The sequence below is a fragment of the Sus scrofa genome, chromosome 8 (genome assembly GCF_054392235.1).
Source record: "Sus scrofa isolate SSC_HxYL_T2T_F1_AM1 chromosome 8, Sscrofa_HxYL_maternal_Yorkshire_Landrace_v2.0, whole genome shotgun sequence".
Lineage (NCBI taxonomy): Eukaryota > Metazoa > Chordata > Mammalia > Artiodactyla > Suidae > Sus > Sus scrofa.
In genome coordinates, this window is record NC_139390.1 from 62,427,549 (window position 1) to 62,440,357 (window position 12,809).

Consider the following 12,809-nt stretch of genomic DNA (forward strand, 5'->3'; position numbering starts at 1 on the left):
GGGGAGTCACGGGGAAAGGCGCCCTGGAACAGGTGTTCTCGATTTTTTATTCCTAAGATCAGTTTAATTCAAGAGGAAAAAAAGTTCAATGGTCTGTCTCCTTCATATATATCACTTAAAAATGTACTCGAACATTTTACCACTTTCAACACAGAAAAACAAAACTTAAAGCCTGGCTTTGTAGAATTATAGGGAATTATGTACTTTGGTCCTTTAAATGATCCAGTTACTGCTGGTTGTAAATGGCTATTATTATACGTACAAGAATAATACTGTATAAACTTAACTTTATAAAAAAAAGTTCATTGAATATTAAAGTATAATACCTTGGAGTTCCTGTTGTGGCACAGCAGAAATGAATCCAACTAAGAACCATGAGGTTTCGGGTTCGATCCCTGGCCTTGCTCAGTGGGTTAAGGATCTGACGTTGCTATGAGCTGTGGTGTAGGTTGCAGACATGGCTTGGATCTGTTGTTGCTGTGGCTCTGGCTTAGGCTGGCGGCTACAGCTCCGATTCAACCCCTAGCCTGGGAACCTCCATATGCTGCGGGTGCGGCCCTATAAGGATAAAAAGACAATAATAATAAAATAAATACAGTATAACACCTCAGAGTCCAGATGATTATTACTGATATAATAATAATCTCTATGTGTTAACGTGTTGTAATCTGTGCACTTTTTCTGGTGCTCTGCATTTTTTTTTTTTTTTGTCTTTTTTGGGGCCTCACCCACAGCATATGGAGGTTCCCAGGCTAGGAGTCAAATCGGAGCTGTAGCCACCGGCCTACACCAGAGCCACAGCAATGCCAGATCCAAGCCACGTGTGTGACCTATACCACAGCTCACAACAACACCGGATCCTTAACCCACTGAGTGAGGCCAGGGATTGAACCCGAAACCTCATGGTTCTTAGTTGGATTCATTTCTGCTGTGCCACAACAGGAACTCCAAGGTACTATACTTTAATATTCAATGAACTTTTTTTATAAAGTTAAGTTTATACAGTATTATTCATGGTTCCTAGTCGGATTCATTAACCACTGAGCCACAATGGGAACTCCTGGTGCTCTGCTTTTTAAATCCACTTGTATTCTTTCAAATATGTAAAGGTCAAATCAGGGTCAAAGAAAATATTTATCCCATATATTTTGTGGGATTTCCATTTTAGACCTATTATCTCTATAGCTGACAGAAGGGTCCAGAGGGATGTCCTTGACCAGACTTTTGTAGAAGTAATAACATAGCCTCTACTCTAGCACATGTGAGCACGGTATCAGAGATGAGCCCGCATTTCTCAAGATGAAGCTCATCAGAGCCGAGGCTGCAGAAAGCCAGCCGAGGCCACAACTACCAGTATCAGGTCACAGCTCTGATCCTGTGGCTGGTGGTGCCTCTTAGCATCTCAGTGGAGCACGTCACTCTGCTAGAGAGTATTAGGAAGAATTCCTCTTGCCCAGGAAGTTTGGCAGTTGTACTTCCATCTGCCTACCCAGCTCTCTGCCCTCCTTGCCTGCTTCTAAAGGGGGAAGGGAAAATGACAAAACTGGAAGCTCATGCCAAGCCAGTGATGAGGGGTAGTGATCATCTTGATGTCCACCAGCCTGACCCAGAGAGACAGTGCTGCTCTGGGCCACACCCACCAACTGTTCCTCATTTACTCATCTGCAGACAGCCCTGGACTCGTTCCGATAAGTGCATCCCAGTTCAAACCCTTGGAGCTTCTATCTTTTTTTTTTTTTTTTTTTTTTTTTTTTTGCTTTTTAAGGCTACACCTGAGGCATATGGAGGTTCCCAGGCTAGGGGTTGAATCGGAGCTTTAGCTGCTGGCCTACCCCACAGCCACAGCAATGCCAGATCCGAGCTGCGTCTTCGACCTATACTACAGCTCACGGCAATGCTGGATCCTTAACCCACTGAGCAAGGCCAGGGATTGAACCCACGTCCTCATGGATGCTAGTTGGGTTTGCTAACCACTGGGCCACGATGGGAACTCCCGGAGCTTCTGTCTTAAACTTGGGCTTCACAGACAGAAAAAGGGTTTGATATTGCCAAGGGAAAAGCAAACTCGGTGTGTCAAGATAACTTTATATATTAAAGATGAATAAAAGAAAATGCTTCCTAGAGTTTTCTGGTGATTTAGTGGTTAAGGATCTGCCGTGTCATGGGTCATTGCTGTTGTGCGGGTTCAGTCCCCTACCCGGGAGCTTCTGCATGCCACAAGCATGGCGGAGCAACAACAGCAGCAAAGTGAACATCGTAAAAATGAATATCGTAGATCAGCTGTGCCCGTAAACTAGGATAGGGCCCCTTAGGTCAAGGCTCATGGCCAGTGAGGAAGGGGCTGTCCTGGAGGATGAAAAAGAGTGATTTAGGTATGACTCTTTACTGCCTGAATTTCAGATTCTCCTGCTGTTCACAAGGCTCTTAGCTTCCTAAATCTGTCTGTAGAAAAGAGAAGCCAGCAGAATGGAGCTGACTTAAGCTAGCCAGCCTCCAAATATGTATGAAGCACCTACTGTGTGCCAAACTAGGCATATGGTAGAGACACGACAAATAAGCGCTGCAACCTCATGGAGTTTCAGTCTGCAGTGGATGTTGGGTTTTTAGTGTCCAGAGGAGAGAGGCATCCTGCTTTTCAGAGCCACTCAAGCATAGACTCCTGTAGGTGTACTCACACGTGGCGATGTCCACACGTGTTCATGGCGTCAATGAGGGCTCTGAGGTAAACAGGGTGCTGAGTAGAGCACCTAAAGCAGGGGTGATGTACACTCCAGGAATCGGTCAGGGTCCCTTGGACACCCGGTCTCATTCCCTTTGTCAGAGTAAATGTTGGAAAACCTGCACTGCACTGGGCAGGAGTCAGAACCTCGTTCCCTGTGCTGTGTGAGCTATGTCTCTGCCTGTTCAGGGGCAAGGATGGAATTCAGGGAGGTTAGCAGTTTGTGGGCCTTATTTTGTGAGGCCTCCTGGGCTGTTTATCTTCTTTTAATCAACAAATGTGCACCGTGCTAGGCCCTGTGGCAGGCACTGACGAGACCAAGAAGACCAGGACTGGTGAAGTCTCCATCCCCCAGAAACTCTGTCTGCTGGGCTGTTCCTTCCTCCCTTTGCTTTGGCTGCCTGTCCTCACTGCAGATCAGTCTTCTAATGAGAACATTTTTCTTTCTTTCTTTCTTTTTTTTTTTTTTTTTTTTTTTTTTTTTGGTCATTTGTCCTTTTAGGGCCACACCCACAGCATATGGAGGTTCCCAGGCTAGGGGTCTAATCAGATCTGTTGCTGCCGGCCTACACCAGAGCCACAGCAATGCCAGATCCGAGCTGCGTCTGCAATCTACGTCACAGCTCACAGCAATGCCAGACCCTAACCCACTAAGCAAGGCCAGGGATCGAACCCGCAACCTCATGTTTCCTAGTCAGGTTCGTTTCCAGTGTGCCAAGACGGGAACTCCGAGAACATTCTTAAGAGGAGAAAAACGGGATTCTTCAGCAGTGGATGGTTACAAACCTGAGGTTGCAAAACAGCCCTGAGTGAGCGTGTTTGGGCAGCGCTGCTCCCACTGCACAAACATGGGGTGAAGAGACCAGACACTCGTTTGCCACAAAATATAAACAGTCACAGCCGCTTCAGAAATAAATCTTTCTGTCTCCTCCAACATTTTAAATTTATTGATCTTCTAACCAGGCGATTCCAGTGTATGTTGCAGCATAATCTGTGATGGTGGAAAATGAAAGGTAACCTAAGTGCGACTCACCAGGGAATTGCATAAATAGGCCATTGTATGTCCGAATAGCAGAGGACAGGGCTGTTCCCTCTAAACTAAGTCGAGGTATACGTGCTGACGTTATATTGTTACAGGATCAGGGAAAAGGCCTAAAGCAGGGAGGGGGGTTGTTTGTTTTGTTTTTGTTTTTGTTTGCTTTTTAGGGCCACACCCGCAGCATATGGAAGTTCCCAGGCTAGAGGTCGAATTGGAGCTATAGCCTCTGGCCTACACCACAGCCACAGCAACTCAGGATCTGAGCCACGTCTGTGACCTATACCGTAGCTCATGGCATCACCGGATCCTTAACCCACTGAGCGAGGCCAGGGATTGATCCTGAATCTTCATGGACACTAGTCAGGTTCATGACCACTGAGCCACGACAGGAACTTTTTTTTTTTAAAGGTATAGTTTTGTGTAACATAGCCAAGGTTCCAAGTGTTCTGGGAACCTTATTTATTCCTCACAATAACCCTATGAAATAAATACCGTTATCATCCTCACTTTACAGACAAGGAACCTGAGTCGTCTTGCTTAATGAACACAGACGCCTGACTGGGAGCTCAGGTGCAGAGTCACTCTCCTGTATCCAGGAACCAATTACATGATGTTCTCTTTAGCTTAGACTGGTTTCAGTTGGGATTTTTCCACTTTCAATCAAGAGAATTCTCAAACAGTCCAAATACAGACCAACAGAGACTGGATGAATTATGACACAATAATAGAATAGAATACTACGTACCTCTTAAAAAGAGGAAACTGCACATATTCGCATGAAAATAAACCTAACCTAAGGGGGAAAAGCAACTTTAAAGGATATATATGTGTGTGTATACTTTATAATAGCAAACACAAGTTTGTACAGAAAAGCACAGAAGTATTAGTAGTTCAGTGTCATAAAAAAAAATACTGCAGGAGTTCCCGTCATGGCTCAGTGGTAAGGAGCCCAACTGGTACCCATGAGGAGGCAGGTTCAATCCCTGGCCTTGCTCAGTGGGTTAAGGATCTGGCATTGCTGTGAGCTGTGGTGTAGGCCGCAGACGTGGCTCAGATCTGGCGTTGCTGTGGCTGTGGTGTAAGCCGGCGGCGGCAGCTCTGATTCAACCCCTAGCCTGGGAACCTCCATGTGTTGTGGGTGTGGCCCTGAAAAAGACAAAAAACAAGAACACAGCAAAATCTTTATACATGTTTATGCATTTTAATATCTTTTTGAAGTACCGTTATTTTAAGCTGCCCTGAATGCAGAAGTCTTTGCTGCTGACTGCAGTAGAGATCAGAGTGTTGTTCACTCAGGAGGATGGGTCGAGAGCAGGGAACGCTTTCACCTCACACACCTCCAAAGTGCCTGAATTTATTAGTAGACTCATTTGTTTATGTGATAACAAGCCAACTCAAACTGCTGTAGGCAAAAGAAAAGTGTGAAGTGTTGGGGAGAATATTGAATGGCCCGTGGGCCCCGTCACAGAATCCGAAGAACAGCTGACCACCTAAGCGTAAGCCATGGCAGTGTCGACTGTGAGTGCTCCAGGGGCTCTAAGGGAGCCTGGAACGGGAACGCTGAGCTCCACCAGGACTCTGAGCCGCTGGCCTTGCTCCCCTGGCATGTTGTCTTGTGCCCTCCTGCTGCTGCAGTCTCTCTTTATAGTGAGGGTCACGGCTTCCAGCAGCTTTCAGTGACACAGACTCTCAATCTTGCCACCTAAAAGGAAAAGGGCTCTTCTCTGAGCAAGGGCTCTGAATGGCCAGAAACCCACTGAAGAGCAGCCTCTGCAGCCAGGCAGGTGGACATTGTTACTGGTCATGACTGGACCAGTTTAGTTTGGACCAGGTGTCCATCCTTCAGCCTGTCACCAGGGTCAAGGATAGAGGATCACCAAAAATGGCAGCAGCTCCACTCAACCAGAAGTCAGGAGCGGAGAGGAGGAGAGCAGGGGGCAGAATGCCGTGCCTGTGCAGTAGAAGAAGGGGAAGTTGCTGGGCAAACCAAGGGATTAGTGTATGCTGTGTGAGCATAAAGGTCTCCCAAACATTTTCTTTGTGTGTGCCTATGTGTGTGTGTTCAAGTGCCAAGAATGTGCCTTTGAGGATAGTCTCCAAAACAGTTTTATGACCATTAAAAATTGTGATAGTAGGTAAGCAAGCTAGCTAATATCTATTGATTTTTTAAATTGAATCTTTACCTCTTTTTTCTCTCTGGGAACAATGCACTCAGGCTCCCATCTCAGCAGAACCAATCAACTCTCACCTTACTTCCTGGGACCACAACAACTGGCCTAAGATGGGTGTGTGACTCAACACGAGCCAGTCAGGGTCTTGGCCTAGAAAAGGGTCATTTTCTTAAGGTGGCAAGGCTGTAGGGCTGTGACTTCAGCAGGCTTTTCACCTCAGACTACTGCAGAAGAATCATTTCCTGCCAGGTCAGGAAGCTGCTAGGAGAGTATCTGGAGCGCCAGTTACGCCTCCCACATGGCGGCAGAGCTAGTCTACGCAGCAAGCTGTTTACGCTGAGAAACAGGTGCAACACCAGGAGACTGGGAGTCTTGAGGTGTTAGAATCCCTGGTTCCAGGCACCCTCTGGCCTAAGCCCCCCACCCCCCAAGCTTGCTCTCATGCTCACGCTCATGCACGCATTCTTCTGCAAATATGACTAACTGGGCCGATTCCCTCTTCACCTAACGCTAGTTTGAGCTGAAATTCTTCCAGTTTCCACCATGAGAATCCTAATAATTTAATACAGATCAATAGAGCTGGATAACTGATGATACAATAATAAAACACTTAATACTTCATACTTAACAAATCTATTTCTTGCATACCAAAATTTTTTTAAAAATAAATAATAAAAAGAATGAGAGTTCCCTTTGATGCTCAGCATGTTAAGAACCTAACTAGCATCCATGAGGATGCAAGTTTGAACCCTGGCCTCGCTCACTGGGTTAAGGATCCGGTGTTGCCGTGAGCTGTGGCATAGGTGGCAGACTCAGCTCGGATCCTGCGTTGCTGTGGCTGTGGTGTAGGCCGGCAGCTACAGCTCCAATTAGACCCCTAGCCTGGGAACCTCCACATGCTGCAAGTGCAGTCCTAAAACGAAAACAATAAACAAAAAGAAGAAATTATATTTACTGACATAAAAAATACAAGGAGAAAAGCAAGTTTACAGGACAAGGGTGTTTCTGAGTGTGTAGGATCTCACATACACCCACATACTGAGAAGAGAAAAAAGGAGACTGTGTTCCATAACGTTGGTATTGGTTATTTGGCGGCTACTATGGGCAAGAATTTCACTTTTTTTTTTTTCCTTTGGTGGCTGCACTGCAGCATATGGAGTGCCCAGGCCAAGGATCAGATCTGAGCTGCAGTTGCAACCTGTTCTGTGAGACAGTGCCAGATTCTTTAACCCACTGCATTGGGCCAGGGCTCGAACCTGCATCCTGGCGCTGCAGCGACACCGCTGATCCTGTTGCACCACAGCGGAAACTCCAAGAATTTAACTTTTTAAATATATATATATATACATACATATATATATATATATATTTGGCTGTGCCACAGCACTGGCAACAATAAATCTATAACTGCTAGGTAACTAGGCAACTCCTATTTCTGTGTATATTTTATTTTATTTATTTTTTTTTTTTGTCTTTTTTTTTTTTTTTTTTTTGCCATTTCTTTGGCCGCTCCTGCGGCATATGGAGGTTCCCGGGCTAGGGGTCGAATCGGAGCTGTAGCTTCCAGCCTACGCCAGAGCCACAGCAACGCAGGATCCGAGCCACGTCTGTGACCTACACCACAGCTCACGGCAACGCCGGAACCTTGACCCACTGAGCAAGGGCAGGGATCGAACCCGCAACCTCATGGTTCCTAGTCCGATTCGTTAACCACTGCGCCACGACGGGAACTCCTTCTGTGTATATTTTAATTTTCTGAAAATCATACACTGCTTTTACCAAACTTTTAAGCCAGGACTTAATGTAGTTGGGGCATGTTTGTGTTACACAGCTTCCACCTCATTGCCTCTATTCCACGTAAGAACAGAGCTCTGGGAATTTGGAGCCCAGACTTCTAGTCCAGACGGTTTCTATTGTGTGCTGTCACCTTGGGCAGGTTGACTTGCCTCTGTGGGCCTCAGTGTCTTCCTCAAAGAGGGGACTCGAAGTAACAGTCGCTACTGCCAGTGGTTTCTCTGCGCAGGTTCCTCCCAGCAGAGCCCTGCGTTGAGCATTTCCCCACTTTCCAGAGAAGAAGACAGAAGCTCAAGTAAGCGTTGGAATCAGAATTCAAGTTCGCGGAGTTCCCGTCGTGGTGCAGTGGTTAACGAATCCGACTAGGAACCATGAGGTTGCGGGTTCAGTCCCTGCCCTTGCTCAGTGGGTTAACGATCTGGCGTTGCCGTGAGCTGTGGTGTAGGTTGCAGACGCGGCTCGGATCCCGCGTTGCTGTGGCTCTGGTGTAGGCCGGTGGCTACAGCTCCGATTCAACCCCTAGCCTGGGAACCTCCATATGCCGCGGGAGCGGCCCAAGAAATAGCAACAACAACAACAACAAAAAAAAATACAAAAGACAAAAAAAAAAAAAAAAATTCAAGTTCGCATTTAACCCCCAAAGCCATGTTCCCCTCACTACTCTCCCCACTACCCCTACCCACGTCTCACTGTCCTGGTGCTAGAATGCACTTCTGCCCCAGACTTGACTCAAAATCCTCTACCTGGAAATCACAGTCTTCCTAATCAATCTTTGGTCCCTGTTCCTATGGCTCCATTTATTCTTTATGTTGCACCAAACTCTAAGACAGAGAGGCTCAGCCTCAGCGCGAGGGACTTCCTGGACCGAAAGCTTCTCGGTTGTTGGCAGCTGCCCTGTGCACTGTGGGATGTTTGGCAGTCCAGCTTCTACCCGCTGGATGGCAGGAGCACCCACCCTCCAAGCTGTGCCCTCCAGATACGGTCCCCGATGCCCCTGGGGTCACCAGGGGGGGGACCACTGCTCCAGGAGAAAGGAAGAGGCCCATTGCAGCCCTGACCCTGAAGGAAAACTGTGTTGAGAGGAGATGTGAACTCTTGTAAAGATTTTTACCTACATGAATCTTGGTCTTGACCAGCTCAGGCTAAAGGTGGCTGCTAGTGCCCCTCATCCTTTGCCCTGTGCAGGACCCCAGACCCGTCACACACACAGTAAATATTCAAGATTTGGGAAATGGGGAAGGAGAACAACGCTCCCCTGTCAACAATGACTGCACTTGTCCCTGAGCGAAGTGCACCTTTGCTTCAGAGGCAAACAGCCCCATGAGGCTGCTTGAGTGAGTGTGGATGTTCCGTGGAAAACAGTGGTGCTTGAATCCAATGCGGATGTTCTTCCAGGCAAATGAAGCAAAATGCAGAGGTTACCTGGGCATGAAGCTTAACTCAAGGGCAAATGTCAAGGAACAGTGATTTTTGTCTGTTTGCTTTAATTATCAGTCATTACCCAGGGCTCTCTGCCACACCTCCTCTCAGAAAATGGGGGTAAACAAATCTCATGCAAAGAGACAGGAAAAGGGGAAAATGGGGTCACCCAGAGTTGGTGAAAGGCATTTCTCCCAACTGCTCTGTGTACGCTGCTCCGTCAGCACGGTCCACTCTGGATGACTTTAATATCCTGACCATCTTCCCTGCAAAGTGAACAATGTTAAAAATACGTTATTGAGACGCCTGCTGCATGGAGAACGCCTGGTCATTATGATATCTTTTCTCTATTATTGAGAAAAGAATAAAAATCAGGATTCCACTATGCAGGTCCCCTATTTTGCATGGAGGATGTTTTCATGAAAGGATTTTTTTTTTCAGGCAAGAAGACCAAGCCTGATGGCACAGTGTTATATGAGTTGAAGAAAATGTGAAGGGTCAGCGAGCCTGGCCATCAGGGGTTCCCATAAGGAGAAGTTCAAGATGCATGCTGAACAAGGACTAGGAGGGGAAATCCTGCAGGAATGACTGGGAGGATACCAGGTGCACACAGACCTTTCTCAGGAGAACAGTGTTACCCTAAGGATAATAATCTTTCAGAAAGTTACCTTATGATTACTGTGAATTTGAGAGAAAGTTTCCTTTATATTGGAACCTACTAGAGAGCTACCCCTTCATTGTGTTACAAGCACGATGAGTTCCAGCCAGATTTTATTGCAACTGAAACATCAGGGACTTATCAGGCATAAAAAACCTTTGAAGTGCAGTGAATGTGGAAAATTCTTTACTCAGAGATCATCTCTTACTCAGCATGAGAGAATTCACACGGGAGAGAAGCCATATATATGTACCAAATGTGGAACTTGTTTCCATAAACAATCAAATCTTACTCAACATCTGAGGATTCATATGGGAGAGAAACCTTATAAATGTAATGAATGTGAGAAAGCCTTTCAAACAAAAGCAGTCTTGGTCCAGCATCTGAGAATTCACACTGGAGAGAAACCCTATAAATGCAATGAATGTGGCAAAGCCTTTTGTCAAAGTCCATCTCTTATTAAACACCTGCAAATTCATACTGGAGAGAAACCCTACAAATGCAGTGAATATGGCAAAGCCTCAGTCAGAGCATATGCCTTACTCGTCATCAGAGAAGTCATTCTGGAGCTAGACCTTATAAGTGTAATGATTGTGGGAAAGCCTTTAATCAAAGTGCATGCCTCATGCAGCATCAGAGAATCCACTCAGGAGAGAAGCCTTACACATGTACCAAATGTGGTAAAGCCTTCACTCAGAACTCTTCCCCTGTTGAACATGAGAGAACTCATACTGGAGAGAAACTTTTTAAGTGTAGCGAGTGTGAAAAAACCTTTCACAAGCAAGCACACCTTAGTGAACATTATAGGATTCACACTGGAGAGAAACCCTGTGAAGTGCTGTCTGTGGGAAAGCCTTCAGGCACAGCTCAGCACTTGCTCGACATCAGAGGCTTCATGCTGGAGAATAAAACTTGGATATAACCACGGTAAAAAGACTTGTGTGAAAACACATTTTTTTTTCTAAATTCTTAGGAGCTAAGGACTTAGTCTTCAGCTGAGATGGCTGTTTTGTTTATTGAGCAAGAAGAACTGCATCCTAAAATTTAAGAAAATAAACTCAGAACTAGATAGTCTTGAGTTTGATGCCTTCTCTGCCATGTGATGGGTGTGTGACCTTACCTCTCTGAGCCTCAGTTTTTCCCATCTCCCCAAAGAATAATTAGGATTCTTACTAGGGTTGTCTTGAGTATAAAATGAGTTGAATATAGTAACTAACTGCCATTAATTAGTTTTGAGTGGCAGATGTTCCAAAAGTTTATACATATGCTCATTGAAAACAAAAACAAACACAAATACATTACTAAATTTCCCCCTTTCCCCTTTTGAGTTCTTGTGGCTGAACTAATAATAAAATGGACACAAGTAAGATTAATAGGAGAAAAAGAAATGTTAATTCCTGTGCACGGAAATTGGATGAAGAATGGAGGGGACAGGTAAGAGTGGAGGCAAGGAGACAAATGAGGTGGTTTTTGCAGTTACCCAGGTGAAGGATGATAGCACCTAGAATTAGTGGGACACAGGGGCCTGGTGAGAAGTGGTCAGATTCAGGATTTATTTTGGAGGTGGAACCAACTGGAGTGAGAGAGAGAAACCAATGATACTCCCCAGGATTTTGTCCTGAACAGCTGGATGTGTGGTGATGCCATTTCTGTGATGAACATTTGGGAAGGAGCCTGTGAGACATCCAAGTGGACGTGTCGATAAAGCAGTTGGAGTTACAAATTTGGAGCTGGCGATACACCTCAACAAAAAACTAATTGTATGTACGTATCATTAAAACTTTTTACGTTGAGGTATAGTTGACATACAATGTTATGTAAGTCTCAGGTGTACAGCATAGTGATTCATAATTTTAAAGGCCAGCTCCATGTACTGTGGTTGTAAAGTATTGGCTCTGTTCCCTGTGTTGTGCTGTCGCTTATTTACCTTGAATATGGTCATCACCTCTTAATCTCCCTCCTATTTTGCCCCTTCTTCTGATTTGTTCCCTATATCTGTGAGTCTGCTTCTTTTTTATTACATTCACTAATTTGTTTTATCATTTAGATTCCACGTATGTGACATCACAAAAAGACAAAAAAAAAAAAAAAAGAAAAAGAAAAATTTAGGAGTTCCCGTGGTGGCGCAGTGGTTAACGAATCCGACTAGGAACCATGAGGTTGCCGGTTCAGTCCCTGCCCTTGCTCAGTGGGTTAACGATCCGGCATTGCCATGAGCTGTGGTGTAGCTCGCAGACGTGGCTCGGATCCCGCGTCGCTGTGGCTCTGGCGTAGGCTGGCGGCTATAGCTCCGATTCGACCCCTAGCCTGGGAACCTCCATATGCCGCGGGAGCGGCCCAAAGAAATAGCAAAAAGACAAAAAAAAAAAAAAAAAAAAAAAAAGAAATAGATTCCACGTATGTGACATCATATGATATTCATTTTTGTCTGATTTATTTCATTTAGCATAATACCCTCCACGTTCATTCATGTTGTTGCACTTGGCAAATTTTTATTCTTTTTTATGGCAGAGTGGTATTGTGTGTGTGTGTGTCCATTTATCTGCTGATGAACACTTAGGTTTCTTCCATATCTTGACAATTGTAAATAGTGCTGCTGTGAAGGTTGGGATGCATGTATCTTTTTAAATTTGTGTTTTCATTTTTTTTCAGATAAATACTCAGGAGTGCAATCACTAGATCACAGGGTAGTTCTGTTTGTAATTTTTCAAGAAACTGCCATACTGCTTTCCACAGTGGCTGCACCAGTGTTGGTACGTACCCATCAACAGTGTATGAGGAGTTCCCGTCGTGGCTCAGTGGTTAATGAATCCGACTAGGAACCATGAGGTTTTGGGTTCAATCCTTGGCCTCGCTCAGTGGGTTAAGGATCCGGTGTTGCTGTGAGCTGTGGTGTAGGTTGCAGATGTGGCTCGGACGTAGGCCAGCAGCCACAGCTCCAATTCAACCCCTAGCCTGGGAATCTCCATATGCCATGGGAGCTGCCCAAGAAATGGCAAAAAGACAAAA

At 45.5% G+C, this 12,809-nt stretch overlaps 1 protein-coding gene and 1 pseudogene across 10 annotated transcripts in view; both read left to right on the forward strand.

Annotated features, from left to right (window-relative positions):
* LOC100625795 (uncharacterized) overlaps nucleotides 1–10,874 on the forward strand; it is a 46,789-nt pseudogene extending 35,915 nt beyond the window's left edge. Inside the window, exon 4 of the transcript XR_014812603.1 lies at nucleotides 9,584–10,874. The product of XR_014812603.1 is annotated as an uncharacterized LOC100625795 (transcript). The remainder of the gene's footprint in view (nucleotides 1–9,583) is intronic.
* The window catches only part of LOC100621006 (RE1-silencing transcription factor-like), a 130,508-nt gene that overhangs the window by 35,915 nt on the left and 81,784 nt on the right, over nucleotides 1–12,809 (forward strand). For 6 of the 9 annotated variants that reach the window (XM_084970796.1, XM_084970791.1, XM_084970795.1 and 3 more), the window contains one exon: nucleotides 12,453–12,553. The gene's annotated coding sequence lies outside the window, so the exon portion shown is untranslated. Of the gene's footprint in view, nucleotides 1–9,583; nucleotides 10,728–11,426; nucleotides 11,565–12,452; nucleotides 12,554–12,809 lie in introns of those variants that run through there. The other 3 variants (XM_084970800.1, XM_084970794.1, XM_084970792.1) reach the window with 3 other exon arrangements.